The sequence below is a fragment of the Mustela erminea genome, chromosome 6 (genome assembly GCF_009829155.1).
Source record: "Mustela erminea isolate mMusErm1 chromosome 6, mMusErm1.Pri, whole genome shotgun sequence".
Taxonomy (NCBI): domain Eukaryota; kingdom Metazoa; phylum Chordata; class Mammalia; order Carnivora; family Mustelidae; genus Mustela; species Mustela erminea.
The window spans coordinates 13,135,514-13,150,321 of NC_045619.1; positions in this window are offsets into that span (position 1 = coordinate 13,135,514).

Here is a 14,808-nt window from a genome sequence, read left to right on the forward strand (position 1 = left end):
ATTGGTGATGGTCTGGGTGTGACAAGGGTATCCAGGGAGAAGACAGAAACATCTTCCTTGGTTACTACCACAAAGTTTAATTGTAATGATGCCATTGTTATGATTTACCTTTATAGTCTTTGCAATGCATGGATGTGCATTGGTCTACGCTGTGTCTGATTTTATATGTAGAAAATCACTCAACTTCCTCACAGCTGCCTGCAGGACACGTCATATTGTTCCCAGGAAACAGGAAAAGAGATTCGGGTTAAGTAACTCGTAAGCTAGACAGCATTGAACCCACTTCTGCTGGATGCCGAAGTGATTCCAGACACAGACTCCTCCTGGGAGGCAGGTCCCCATTCTCCATCTCCTGTTCTCAGTGAAGGACAAAGCAGGGATGATCGCTCAGACCCCGACTTGGCAACCACCCCTCGTGCTCACGCAGGGACAATGACAGATTGGGGTCAGGGCTCTATGTCGACCAGTTTCCCGTGAGCCGCCTTCTTCACGGTGGAGTGCAGGGAAGATGCTGAGCACGAGGCTCAGATGTGAGACCCAAACATCCTACTGCCCTCTGGTGCTAGAGGTGAACATGTTCACGGAGGCCTGCAACAAGAGTGACAGACAGACAGACAGACAGAGATCTGACTCCTCAAGAAGGTTCCTGAGCCCGTCTACTCAAACAGCCACCTGGATAAGGGGATGGGATGTTGGGGCTCAAGCCTTTGTAGACACCTTGGTTTCCTTGCACAGCATAGCCCGGTGGGTGCCCTAAGCCTTGAACAATCAGGTGAGTCACTGAGAAGTGTTTTTCTTTCCTTATGGCAAGTTCGGTGCCTGAAATGTGCTGTTGGAAATAGAAGTGTTTATTTAAGACCCAGATGGTGCTTTCTGTCTGGCTTTCCGCACCAGCCTGAACAAGTCCGGGCACCGCTCTGGCCTTCCTGACAGCCCCAGCCCATCAAGCTCACTCACATCTTCATGCAACAGCCCTCAGAGCATGCAAGGTCTAGCCTTGGGTTGTGGACCAAAGTGAGGACCCATTCCTTCTCTGCACGTCATGTGGGCTGGTTCCCTCCAGTATCCTACTGGGCATGGTCTCATGTGTGCATCAGGGTTACGACCTCTCTCCTGGACCCCCCATGGCCTCCCTGTGGGCACCCCTTTGCCTTACCACATCGTTAACTGGAAGGGCTGAGGGTCACTTGCAACCACAGAGATGTCGTTGTCAAGGGCAGTTTTGAAAATCCTTAAAATCCAAGACCTGTCACACTCCTGCTCAGTAAGTGTGTCCCCCTAAGAGAAAGGGAGCTGCCATCAGTTTCTGAATGTTAAGCTGGTTTCCGGTCTACACAGTAACCTCTTACCCACCCTATTCCGTGAGTGACCCACATAGATACACTCCCATGGGGAATAAAACTCAGCTTTCATCAACCCCCATCCCTGTTTCTTCCCCTTCACAGTTCAGACCTTGCTTTTACATATTCTGTTATTTGCTCACGTGTTTTGTTGGTGGTTCCTCTCCTCTTACCTGCCCTACAATATAAACCCCATGAGCCAGAGCAAAAAGCAAGAAGTCTGGTATCTTTTTGCCTTGTCCGCTATACCCCAAAAACAGATGGGAATATATTGTTGCTTTATAACTATTTGTTGACTGACCAAATGAATATTAGAGGAAAATTTTTCTAAAGCTTCCAGATACGCCTGGGGGACACCTGGATGGCTGTCGGTTAAGTGTCTGCCTTTGGTTCAGGTCGTGATCCCAGGGTCCTGGGAATGAGCCGCACATCGGGCTCCCCACTCAGCGGGGAGCCTTCTCCCTCTGCCCATTGTCCTGCTCATGCTTGTGCTTCTCCTCTCCCTCTCTCTCTGAAATAAATAAATAAAATCCTTTTTAAAAAATCACTTTTCCAACGAAACTTCTTTTATAATTAATTAACTAATTAAAATAAAATAAAATAATGTTTCCAGCTATGCCTGACAACAAGGCAGCAAGAAACAAGGCCTAAGAAAACATATAGCCATTCCATTTTTAAATCCTTACAAAATCTCTATGTGAAGCTGCTTGCCCAGTTTTTTTCCTGGGGTTATTACTTCACACTTGAAAGTAAGAGATGCATGATGTTAAATATTGGATATTAAATAAGATCCGAAGCTAGACCTACCCTGAAACTCCCATTTTTACCTAAGCCAGTCTGAGTTTGCTTCCTGTTCCTTGCAGCCAAGACTGCTGACCCATCAAGAGGGTAGCAACTGATCCTGTTGAACAAAGATTCCTCATGGAAAACTGCACTGAATAATTTAGACTAAAGTGTAAACAGCACCACAATGAGCTAACAATGCTCTTCTACATGGTTTATATATAGGAACTCATTTAAATCTCCAAACAACCCTGTGAAGATAAGGACTAGTATTATGCCCATTTCATAAGTAAGGAAACTGAGGCACAGCAAGGTTAATGAGCTACCCAAGTCACACAGCTAGTAAGTGGTGGTGGTGGTGAAGTTTGAACATGAACAGGTCACTAGGCTTTACCCTTCTCACCAACTGAAAGTCCATGTGCAGGGATCAGAATATTAGAAAAGCCACCCAAAGACACTGGACTGGCCTCTGTGTCTCCACGCTTCACCAGTAGCTACCACTGCAGCCTCCGTGAACCCCCATTGCTGTTTCTTCATCTCAGCAAGGTCACTGGGCAGTGGCGTCAGGATAGTGTCCCCAAGCAGAGAGCAGGGACAATGGAAGGGAGCTCACCTTGGCTTTGCTTCTGTCAAGAGGACATGTCCCACAGTGCCAGCCATCCAATGTCTGGACAATATCCTGTCTTCCTGTAGTTTATGGTGGGAAAGCAGGTGGGGTTCTAGTTAGCCCATTGTGCCTAGAAACGGGAGTCTGGTCCGTTTATAAACTGTTCTTAAGCATGAAGAGAATTTCATCCTGTTTTTGAATGAAATCTGTCACATATTTGTGATATAATGGAGGGATAAGTGAGAGGGATTTGGGGTTTCCCTGAATTCAAATCCATACTGTTGGACACAATTCTTTCATTATTTATGGAACCCACAATGGCTTCCTTGTAGGCATCAAGTCTAAAAATCATTATCTACATCAGTCACTAAACCTCTAGACCAAAGAAGGGTCACGATGATCCATAAGGGTGTTGGAAAAAAAATGCTAGAATTTACTTTTATTTTCAACTTATTTTAAATTTATATTCTGGGTGTTTTGTGATGAAAGGTAGATTCGAATGATAGTAGTTTTTTTTTTTTAGATTTTATTTATTTACTTGACAGAGAGAGAGAGAGACATTGAGAGAGGGAATACAAGCAGGGGGAGGGGAAAAGGGAGAGGCAGGCTCCCCGCTGAGCAGGGAGCCCAACACGGGGCTCGAACCCAGGACCCTGGAATCATGACCTGAGCCGAAGGCAGACGCCTAACAACTGAGCCACCCAGGTGCCCTAGTACTTTTATAAATATTTTATAAATAAATCTATGTATTTCAAGGGATGTGGGCTTTTTGTTTTTTGGTTTTTTACTAGAGGAATACACAATCAAAATAGCTTGAAGTTCTCTGAACTAAACAGGGGTCAGTCAACTTTTCCTGTAAAGAGTCAAACAGTAAAATATTTCAACCTTTGCGGGCCATCTGGTCTCTGTCCAAACGACTCAGCTCAGCTTTTGCAGCATGGAAGCAGTCATAGGCTATATGTATATAAATGAACATGAATGTGTCCTGACCAAATTTTATTTGCAAAGACAGGTGGTGGCTTGGTTTGGGCTACACACTGTAGTTTGCTGACCCATGGCCTTGGTGATTTCTGAAGATACTTTCAGCAAGAGTCTTCTGGCTCAATTTCAATCCACAAACTGTCGTGGGCCAGAGCGGAGGGTCTCCGAGAACACTAGCTCCACAATGTTCTTAAAGGGTTACGATCACTTACACCACTCAATCCTAACCTTCCACCCAATATGCAACCCCTTCTCTAACAGCAATGAAATGTAAACCAAAATCTCTCCAGAAATTACAAAGTGGTTAAAACTCAGGCACTGGAATTACACGGGAAGTTAATATCCAACTCAGTAGATGTAGAACTGGGCTCAATTTAATTACTCCTGTGGCCTCCATCCCCATCACGTGTAAAACCCAGACTTTACCAGCTACCCAGCAAGTGTGCTGCACTGATTGAAAGGGATTGTGGGTCAGAAAGTGCCTAGCACAGAAGCTGACCCATAGCTGCATGGATTCCAACCCTGTCTTGGCTCTGGGCCCTTTTTGTTCTCCAAAGCAAAAAAAAATTGTTAAGAAAAATCAGAGTAAGAGCAAAAGAGAAAAGAGAGAATAAGAGAGAAGAAAGAAGGTTTTGCTATTCCTTTGCTCCTTCTCCCAAAGGTCTGGCTTCTTGTGCTGGGAAAGCTACCTTTCCTACTTGCATTGTCTCCCATCAAGGTGCCTCCCTAAGGACATGGAGCAGGGCTAGGAAACTGGGGGCGGGAATGTGACCGGCAGAAAATGTTCATATTTATTTTTTATCTCATCTTTTCTAAATTTCTATTTTTGATATGTTGCTTATAGATCTAGTGTATTACACTATAGTACACGCATGGGGTTTAGCAATAATGATACCTACATTAAAGCCTAAGCTCAAACAAATCTCTGGGTTGTGGTACATGATCAAGGAGATAAAAAGTTGGGGAGACTGCTGCTTTGGGGTTTGAGAGGGATATTCAGACCCACTGATGTTTTAGAGGAGTCAAGAAGCAGCAGGATAAATTCGGTGCCTCTTCTTGGAGAATTCATGTTGCACAAAGATGTTTCCAGTCTCTGTGGGAGTGCTGTGAAGTGTGTAAACCTGACGATTCACAAACCTGTACCCCTGGGGCTAATAATACATTATATGTCAATAAAAAAATTTAAAAATTATAAAATTTTTTTAAAAAAGATGTTTCAAGTCTCATTAAGCAAACACATGTTTTGGAGTTGAAAGCCAAATCCACACTATTTTTTTTTTTTAATTATGAAGTGCAGCATAAGACTTCTAAGAAATTTTCAGAGTGATTGTTCCTTCCTCCAGGTATACCCCAGACCACTCAAGAACATGTGCTTGTACTCCGCTGTCTGGAGGGAGGAAGTTGGGGAAACGGTGCTATTGTCAAAGGACCTACTTGAATAAAGTTGCTCTTGGCTGTCTGAATCCAACTCTTCCCAAAGTACAGAGTGTGGGGAATATTCTGGAAGCACACTGTGGAGACTCACATGTGACTCCAACGACAATAGAAATAATAGTATACATTTATTAAGCACGCTTTCCATGAGAGGCATTTAATCTATACCATGTCATATAACCCTCATAACAATATTACAAAGTAGATGCTATTATTATGCTCCTTCAGCTGCTAAAGAACTGCAGTGGGTAGAATTCTGAAATGACCCTTCAGGACCCATGTTTTTGTAGAACCCCCTGTCCTGGAGTGTGGCCAAGACCCATAGTTATGATAGGATGTCACTCCTGTGGTTGTGTTATATTATATGGTAAGGTCGATTTTTGTAGATGTGATTAAGGTTCTTAATGAATTGAGTTCCTCGGCCCCTCGGTGGCTCAGTCGGTTAAGCATTTGCCTTTGGCTCAGCTCACTATCCCAGGGTCTTGGGATCAAGCTCTGCATCGGGCTCCCTGCTCAGTAGGGAGTCTGCTTCTCCCTCTGATCCTTCCCCACTTGTGCTCTCTGTCTCTGTCTCTTTCTCTCAAATAAGTAAATAAAATCTTAAAAAGAAAAAATCAGTTGAGTTCTTCAAAAGGGAGATCATCTTGGGTGGGCCTGACCTTATCAGGTGTGCTCTTACTGGGTCCAGCAGTCACAAACTAAGGAGATGAGAGAGATATGCTTAGAAAGTAAAGAGTTATGTCATGAGCTGCCTGGAGCAATTATGTTAACCAACTGCAGATAGAATTTAGGAGCTGCGAGTGTTTCACAGCCAAAAGCCGGGAGCGGAACAGGGATCTCAGTCCTCGACCACAGGGAAATGAGTCCTGCCAATGATCCATCAGCTTGGAAGCGGAGCTCAAACCTCAGCAGAGAACGGCAGCTCCAGCCAGCATCCTGATTTCAGCCCAGAGAGACCGTAAGTAGATTCCTAAGTCCACAGAAACTGTATTATTTTAAGAAAATGTATTCTTTTAAAGTCACTGGGTTTGCAGTAATATGTTACTCATATTGGAAAATGAATACAGGAAAGCTAATATGGCCAGCAGGAAGGGGTCCCAGATTTAAACCCAGGCAGCCTTGGTACCTTCATCCATTCACGCATTCACTCATTCAACACTGTTCCTGGTTCTGGAAGTAGAGCAGTGAGTAACAGTGTTCCTGCTGTCATAAAGATGCCAGCCTAGTGTCTCTGAACCCTGGTTTTTAGCACTGCACCACACTGCCTCCCTGGAAGCCAAAGGGGCTATGAGACAAAGGCTAGTCTCCCCAGAGAGGAGAGGGATCTCAGATCCTTGTCGGCAACTTCTCAGGAGAGGGTGGTTTTTCCCAAATAAAGGAAGGGGAACACAAGTCAAGAGGAGGTCACCACACCCATGACAATGGCCATATATTTCACTGGGCTTTGACTTTCTTCTGGAACTCAGAGGGTTTTTCCCATATAGATCGAAGAAAGTCAGTGTGGACAGGGGCTTCTGTCAAAATGCACTTAGTTATATATTTAATCTTATTTAATCTGGTTTGTTTCCGGGACTTCTGTTTTCCAGTTTGTGATCCTTTTAAAGATATTCCAGGGCGCCTGGGTGGCTCAGTGGGTTAAGCCGCTGCCTTCGGCTCAGGTCATGATCTCAGGGTCCTGGGATCAGGCCCCGCATTGGGCTCTCTGCTCAGCAGGGAGCCTGCTTCCTCCTCTCTCTCTCTGCCTGCCTCTCTGCCTACTTGTGATCTCTCTCTGTCAAATAAATAAATAAAATCTTTAAAAACAAATAAATAAATATATTCGAGATTGCTAAAAAATCTTCCAAATCTTATTTGTTTGTTTGTTTGTTTGTAGATTCACTACTTTGATGCCCATGCCTGGAGAGAAAGGACTGGAAAGTTACCATTAGTCTGTGAGGGCTTTGGTCAAACCACATCTAGGTGTTGGTACATGTCTTCCGCACGCCAGAAGCTGACAGTGCAGCAAATGAGATGAAGTCTAATGCCTGCCCGTGTCCTCAGAGACTGAGCAGAGAAACACACAAGTATGAAAACCTAACAGTGTAAACCTTCATAGATGCGGCCAAGAGGCACCCCCAGGAAAGTGCACGAACTTTGGAGCCACCAAGACCTAGGTTCAAATCCCTGCTCTGCCCCTCTCTACTGTAGTAGATTCAATCATAACAATGGCAATGACCACAATTTTATTAAGTGCCTGCTGTATGCCAGGCACAATGCTGAGTCCTATCTATAGACAATTGCAGTGACTAATTCTCGGAAATCTGCAAAGTACAGTATGCTCTTCATCGTAGAGAAGAGACCATAACGTTCAGCAAGGTTAAGCAACCTGCCCTACATCACTCCGCTAAATAATGGGAGGGGTGAGATTTCTGTAGAACCTCCTAACTTCCGGGCTTCTGTTTCCTCAATTATAAAATGAGTTTAATAGTACCCACTTTACAAGGCTGCATGGAGGAAAACATGAGATAATGTCCACGCTGCCCCTGGTTAAAGGCAGTGGCTCAGAACGTGTTCGTTTCCCCGTGGGAGCAAGTATCCAGCTGCAGGAGTACCAGTGGGCTTCTTGGAGGGGGTGTGGCCTGGAAAGGGTAGATTACACTCAGAGACTATTTTGAGTTCAAGGTCATTAGCGCTACCTCCCCTTTGCTCTGCAGTCAGGCTGCTGGGCACCATGCAGAGAAAAGAGAGCTCAGCCCGTCTTCATAAACAACCATTCATTCTCTTCCTCCTCCAGGCGAAGGCACCTGGGATCCCGCTCTCAGTGCACACTGCCCAGTGCTGGGCACACACCTGGATGCTTGATTCATTCACTTTGCAGAGGAGGGGGAGCACAATTATGGGACCCCAAAAGAGGCCACTTTGGCATGCGGATTGGTTTTTTTTTTTTTTTTTTTTTTTTTTTGAGCTGAAGGCAATAGAGACCCTGCAGGTTCAAAAAAACTTTTCTTTAGAAGCTTTTAGATAGGGGACCAAGCCCAGAAAGAGAGCTATTACAAGAGATAACTTTGTATCGGAGTACCCTGTCTGAATGGCAGGGCAAACATCTAATTACCAAACATCATGCTCTTCCTATAGCTCTGTGAGTCACCCTCCCCGCCCCGGCCCCCGCCTTTGAAGCCCCAGACCCCTACCCCATTCCTCACCTCAGGATAGCATATCAGCTGCAATTGCCGGACTTGTCCTGGGGTGTCATATTTTTTATGCAGCTCTAGGATGTACGTAATTAAATTTGTGTTTCTCCTGTTAAACTGTCTTATGTCAATTTAATTATTAGACCGGTCAAAGAACCAGAAGGGTAGAAGGGAAATGTTTCCCCTTCTACCCAGAACTACAGCAGAAAGAGGCAACAGTGCCCTTTCTTGAAAAGTTATAAGCTCTTTTCTGTTTGAATCGGCAGAGAAATATTTATCCAGGATTGCAAAAATCCTCCAAGAGAGCATTAGACTAGTAAAAAAAAAAAAAAAAAAAAAAAAAAATGAAAGAAAGAAAAGAGAACAGAAAGAAAGAAATTTCTTGGTGTATTGAAGAAACAGTGCTTCCCTTTTGACATTTCATAAGGTATAAATTTGATAGCAACAGAAGCCCCAGGGGCACGCTGTTAGCTAAACCCGCAGGTGAAGGCATAATGCTGAAAATCTCGGGGAGCGCCATGTCCTTGCCTTTGTTATCCTGAGCACACTTGCCTACAGTATCTCTGGTGTAGACTTTTCTCCACGGTTAACTCACCAGGGACTCTAGCTTCCAGTCGCCTCTTAAAAATGCATATTCTAATCCCTGCCCCTGGCTCCGTTGCAGAACTCGTCCTGATAGGCAACAACTCCAGGATCTGAATTTAAGAAATTTGGCTGAGCTGTCTGGACCCTTTCGAGAGCCTGTTCCTATTGTTTCTGGCCAACTTCTTAAAGTCACCCCCTTTGCTCTTTGATGAAGGGGGATGATGGTGACTTGCCATTCAGGTAGTGAGTGACATTAGGACCAAAAGGAGGTTTGGGACCAGAGTCCCTCACTCACTCAATGCTACCAGAAACTCATGGTGGGTTTCAAAGATTTTTTTTTTTAATTTTTTAATTTATTTGACAGACAGAGATCACAAGTAGGCAGAGAGGCAGGCAGAGAGAGAGAGAGAGGAAGAAGCAGGCTCCCTGAGGAGCAGAGAGCCTGATGTGGGGCTCGATCCCAGGACTCTGAGATCATGACCTGAGCCGAAGTCAGAGGGATGAACCCACTGAACCACCCAGGTGCCCTCATGGTGGGTTTCAATGAGGCATTTGCTGCACCAGATTTGAAAAACATTAAAAAAAAAAAAAAAAAGTAACAGTTGGATAGAGTTTGGAATCTGATCCTCTGTGAGATGAATTTAGGGATCTCCTTAGTTACGCAGGAGACATTGACTTGCCGTGGGGCTTGAACTTCAGCATACGTGTGATTTACATGCTTGGGTTTGTTTTGGTTTGGTTTGTTTTTTTACAGTATACAAAGTAAGTCTTTTTTTTTTTTTAAAGATTTTATTTATTTATTTGTCAGAGAGAGAGGGAGAGAGGGTGAGCACAGGCAGACAGAATGGCAGGCAGAGGCAGAGGGAGAAGCAGGCTCCCTGCTGAGCAAGGAGCCCAATGTGGGACCTGAGCCTAAGGCAGCTGCTTAACCAACTGAGCCACCCAGGCGTCCCCAAAGTAAGTCTTGATTTATGGAAACTTTAGATTCCTAGCTGCCCCTCCAGGAAGGTCTGATTCAATTCAGTGAGACCCTTGACTTGCATTTTGCAAACCTTAGATGTGATTTTTTTTTTTTTTTTTTTTTTTTAGATTTTACTTTTAAGTAATCTCTACATTCAACGTGGGCTTGAACTTACAACCCCAAGATCAAGAGTCACTTGCAATTTTCATAGCAGCAATGTCCACAATAACCAAAATATGGAAAGGGCCCAGATGTCCATCAACAGATGAATGGATCAAGATATGGTTTATATATACATAATGGAATATTACGTAGTCATCAAAAAATGAAATTTTACTACTTGCAATGACGTGGATGGAACCAGAAGGTATATGCTGAACACAATGAGTCAATCAGAGAAAGACCAATGTATGATTTCACTCATATGTGGTATTTAAGAAACAAAACAGATGAACATAGAGAAAAGGAGGGAAAAATAAAATAAGATGAAATCAGAGAGGGAGACAAACCATAAGAGACTTATAACTCTGGGAAATAAACTGAGGGTTGCTAGAGGGGTTATGGGGAGGTAGGGGGGATTGGGTAACTGTGTGACAGTCATGGGGGGGTATGTGGTATAATGAGCACTGGGTGTTGTATGCAACTGAACTCTACCTCTGAAACTAAAAATACACTCTATGTTAATCAATTTAAAAACAATAAGTGAAAAAAAAAAAAAAAAGAGTCACATGCTCCTCCAACTGAGCCAGCCAGGTGCCCCAAGCCTTACAGATCATTTTGAGGCAAATGGCTCTGGAAGCTTCCCTTAAATGAAAAGAGAAAGGACTCTGGAGTCAGGAAGCAGTCTCTGGCTCAGATTCAAACTCTCTGTTATACGCAACTAATGAAACATTGAACACTACACCAGAACTAATGATGTACTGTATGTTGGCTAATTAAATTTAAATAAAATAAAGAAAAACAAACAAACAAACAAACAAAAAATTCCCACTAGGTCATTTACTTGCTGTGTGACTCAAGACATGTGATTTAACTTCTCTGGGGCTTGGTTTCCTCATCCATAAAAAAAAAAACAACTCTCTGTCTCAAGATATCTGTCACCGTTTAGAATCCTAGACTATTGAATCTTTGCATAGAAAAGGAAAAGGTACAGAAACCAACATTTGATGGAGCCCCTGTGGTATTCCAGGCTTGGATTACAACTCCTTTAGGACTCCTTTAGCTACATTTTTCTCCTTCCCAAGTCAAAGAGCCTATGCTAATCTGTTTGGGCTTCCAAAAAATACCTGCAGGGTAGTGTTTTCTGACCTGTATTCTAACACAAAATGGGCATGGTGGGTTAATTTTGTTCAACACACCTTGGTTGTTTTGTAAAATAAAAATCTGTGCAGCTGAATCCATTCATTCTACTGTGTTCCAGAACCTGTGTGAGATGCTGGGACGTCCCAGTGGGCTGCCTTTGTGGAGCTGGGCACGCCGGCACTCCTCGCTGGCCAAGCCTGTGAGCGAATTCGAAAGCAGCTGGGGCAGACGCTGCCCCTTTCAGCCCAGGTTAGGTGAGGCTGAAGAGAAGCCCTGCGAACCTGCTCTGGGAGCTGAGCCGAACTGCATCCCAGCTTGGCTGCTCGGAAATAAAAGAGGTTCAGGCCAGCTCAATTCAAAACACCTGCCCAAGATAAATAGCCAAATAATAATGGCATGATATTTAAGCACTGACATCCAGACTTCTAATCTGCTGTGCAGGCTTGTAGGGAGAAGACGAAAACAATGGAAAGACCACACGAATCCGCTGAAACAGAAATACAGAGATGCAAACAAGCAGGTTTTCCCAACATGTGGTCTCCAGGCCACTGGCCACACAACCTCTCTCAGGGGCCTTATTTTAAATTCGGGTTCCTGTCCCCTTTCCAAATGAACTGATTCAGAAACCCAAGGGGGAGGGCTTGTAAGCTGCGTCGTTCACAAGATCTCCAAGCCTCCCTGCTCCTTGCCCCCCCACAATGAACCTACAGCCAATCTAGCAATTACTGTAATCTTGCTACATCTAAATCTGCACAGCTTTTGTAGTCGGTGTGTCTCCCTCCTTTCTGGGCTTAGTGGTAAAAAAAATAAATTGGTAATGTTTATAGAGCACTCTATCTACCAAGGAGCGAGGGATCAGGCATTTTACAGACTCATTTGATCCGCACAAAAACTCTATCTTGGTTTTATTGTCATCCCCATTTTACAGGTGGGGAAACTGAGGCCCAGAGTTTGGCGACTTGCCCTAGGTCTTACTCATTAGGAATGCAGTCAAGATTCAAACTCAGACCCACGTATCACACAGGGAAGGATCCTCCTTCTTGTAACAAACAAATCAAAAAGGAAAGCAAGATGTTGACTGCAGTCGTTTCCGGGTGGTGGGAATATGGAGGAATTTAGTGTTTGTCTATGTGGCTCTTCTCATTTTTTTCTACAGTAAACATGTGTTTGTTTTTAGTCTGCAAACAGACCTGGGTTCATACTTGTTTTTCTGCACTTCTTTGCTGTACAAATTCAGGTAAATATCTAATCTCATCGAAGTTCAAGGTTCTCATCTGTAAAATGTGTTTAATTTGTGTTATTGAACCAAGATACTGAACCAAGATACTTGAAATCCAAGAGAGCTCAATGCAATTACATTCCTGGTGACAAAACCCATTAGGTCCCTTTCCTTACTTCTTTCCCTCTACTCCTCTCTGACCCCAGAAAGGGCATCATCGTCTTCCCTGTCATTAGTGAGAGGAGCTGGAACTGCAGCCTGAACTCAAGAGCCTTCCCCCAGGTGGCCTGCTGGACCAACAGCACGGGCATCCCAGAGAGCTTGCTTAAGTCATGGGCCACCCCTCCTCCCGGACCTACTGAAGCAGAGTATGCTTTTTAAGAACTGCAGTGCTCTCACAGAAGCATGGGTTAGAAGATTGTTCTCCAAAAGAGGGCATGTCACACACAGAATAAAAACACTCATCTATGGGAGTACAGGAAGAAAATACTAGAACTATTTATGCCGATTTTCAGTGTCCTTTGTTAATGTCTGATATTTATGTATATTTTATGATGTACTTAATAGACTAGTGGTGAGTACATACGTGGGTGGGTTATAAGTTAAACATTAAGGAGGGGACCCCTGAAGGAGGGGACCCAGCGCTCTGCACACTCAGATAACATTGGCCCTGCAACACTTCCCACACCAAGTTCCAGGAGGCTGGTTGAGAAGGCGGAGGTGCCCTCCATGCTCCTGCTGTTTCCTCACCATTCAGTGCTCCTTCTAACCTTTATTCTCCCGGGGAAGGGAAGTGGGACTTCACTGCTAGGTTGGTAGACCACCTTCTTTTCCTCCTACCCCCTCTGGGAGAGCACATTTCATTCCTCCTCCCATGATGTGCTTTTCAAGGGGGCTCCTCTCTCTCTCTTCGGGGTATGCTGTCCGTCACCAGGCCATCAAGGGTCCCACCTGCCCTTTCTCCATTGTACTTGCTTGGCAAAATTCAAATCTTGGCTAACGCCAACACTCAGCCTGCTCTGTGCTTGCCCCAGGAAGCAGGAGGTGGCCTGGAGAACACATCCCAAGCTGACAACACTCTCCTTAAATTCGTGTCCATAGGGGAACCTATGGTGGCTCAGTGGATAAAGAGTCTGCCTTCCGCTCAAGTCACAATCCCAAGCCCTGCATTGGGCTCCCTGCTCAGCAGAGAGCCTGCTTCTTTCTCTCCCTCTGCTGCTCACCCTGCTTGTGTTCTCTCTGTGTGTCAAATCAAATAAAATCTTAAAAAAAAAAAAATTCACTTCCATGAAAGTCAGCTGGACCCCTAATTCCACCCCCCACCCGCCCCCACCAAGTTTCCCTCCTTCCATGACTCTTTTCCCCATTTCTCAAAACCACCCCCCAAATATCCCTCCATCCCCAAACTCAGGTCAGGACCTTCATCATCCCATGCTTCATAGTTGAGGAGCCACTGCCCTTTGCCAAGGAGTGGCTTGGCCTGGATGTTGCATTTTAGGTATTTCCATCCTCTGGAATCAAATCAGCTTGTCTCCGGCATCATGTTCTCTCCAGCACGCTCCGCACCGCTGGCCCTCTGTCAGTGTTGGAGCCAAACACCACGGTTTTAGAAACTGCCCTTTTCCCTAGCACCTTATTTATCCTCAAAGCGTTAGTGAGCTTTAAAAAATTGTGCTAGCAGCGCATGACACGTGTGACGGGCCACAGCTTGCGTTCCCCATTTTCCAGACCAGGAAATCTGGGACAGCAGGCCAAGCTCCTGGGCCAGCACCACACAGGGAGTCAAGCCAAAGTTGGAGGATCTTAGTCCCTTCCTAGAACCCATGGCCTCTTTGGGACTGTATTCTCACAAAAGGGAAATCAAGAAATGTAAAATACAAAGACTTCTCCCCTGCCCTCCCCCAACATCCACTCCCCTCCCCCGCTCCCCCTGCATGAGTTTGAAGGATGCATTCTAGAAAATGTCTAATAAGATGAGCTGGTTTCAAGGCCCAGAATCCAGGATGAGAGCTGGCGACCCCGGGGACGAGTCAGTGTTTTTAATCCAAAGAGACCTTTTACAATAACAAGAATGTCTCCGATCTGGGCTGGTTGCAAAGGGCTTTCAGTTCTTCCGGTGGCTGTCAGATGGCAGGCAAGCCGGGTTTTGCAGAATGGGCTCCCTAAGAAACACCCAAGACAATTAAAAATGCCAATTTCCGGGCCTTCAGCTAGACCTAGAGAATCAGAATTTCCAGGGTTGGATCAGAAAAATCTTTATTTTTAACACACCCCTCAGCTGCTCCCGAAGCCCAGGCAGGTTTAGAAGGCCTTGAGGCCTTGTCATTACGAATCTATTTATATCCTAAAATGGCAAAGCTGGCAGGGACTTAGAGATGCTTTAGTCCAACCCCTCATTTTACAGATAAGAGAGAGAAGTCTTGAGA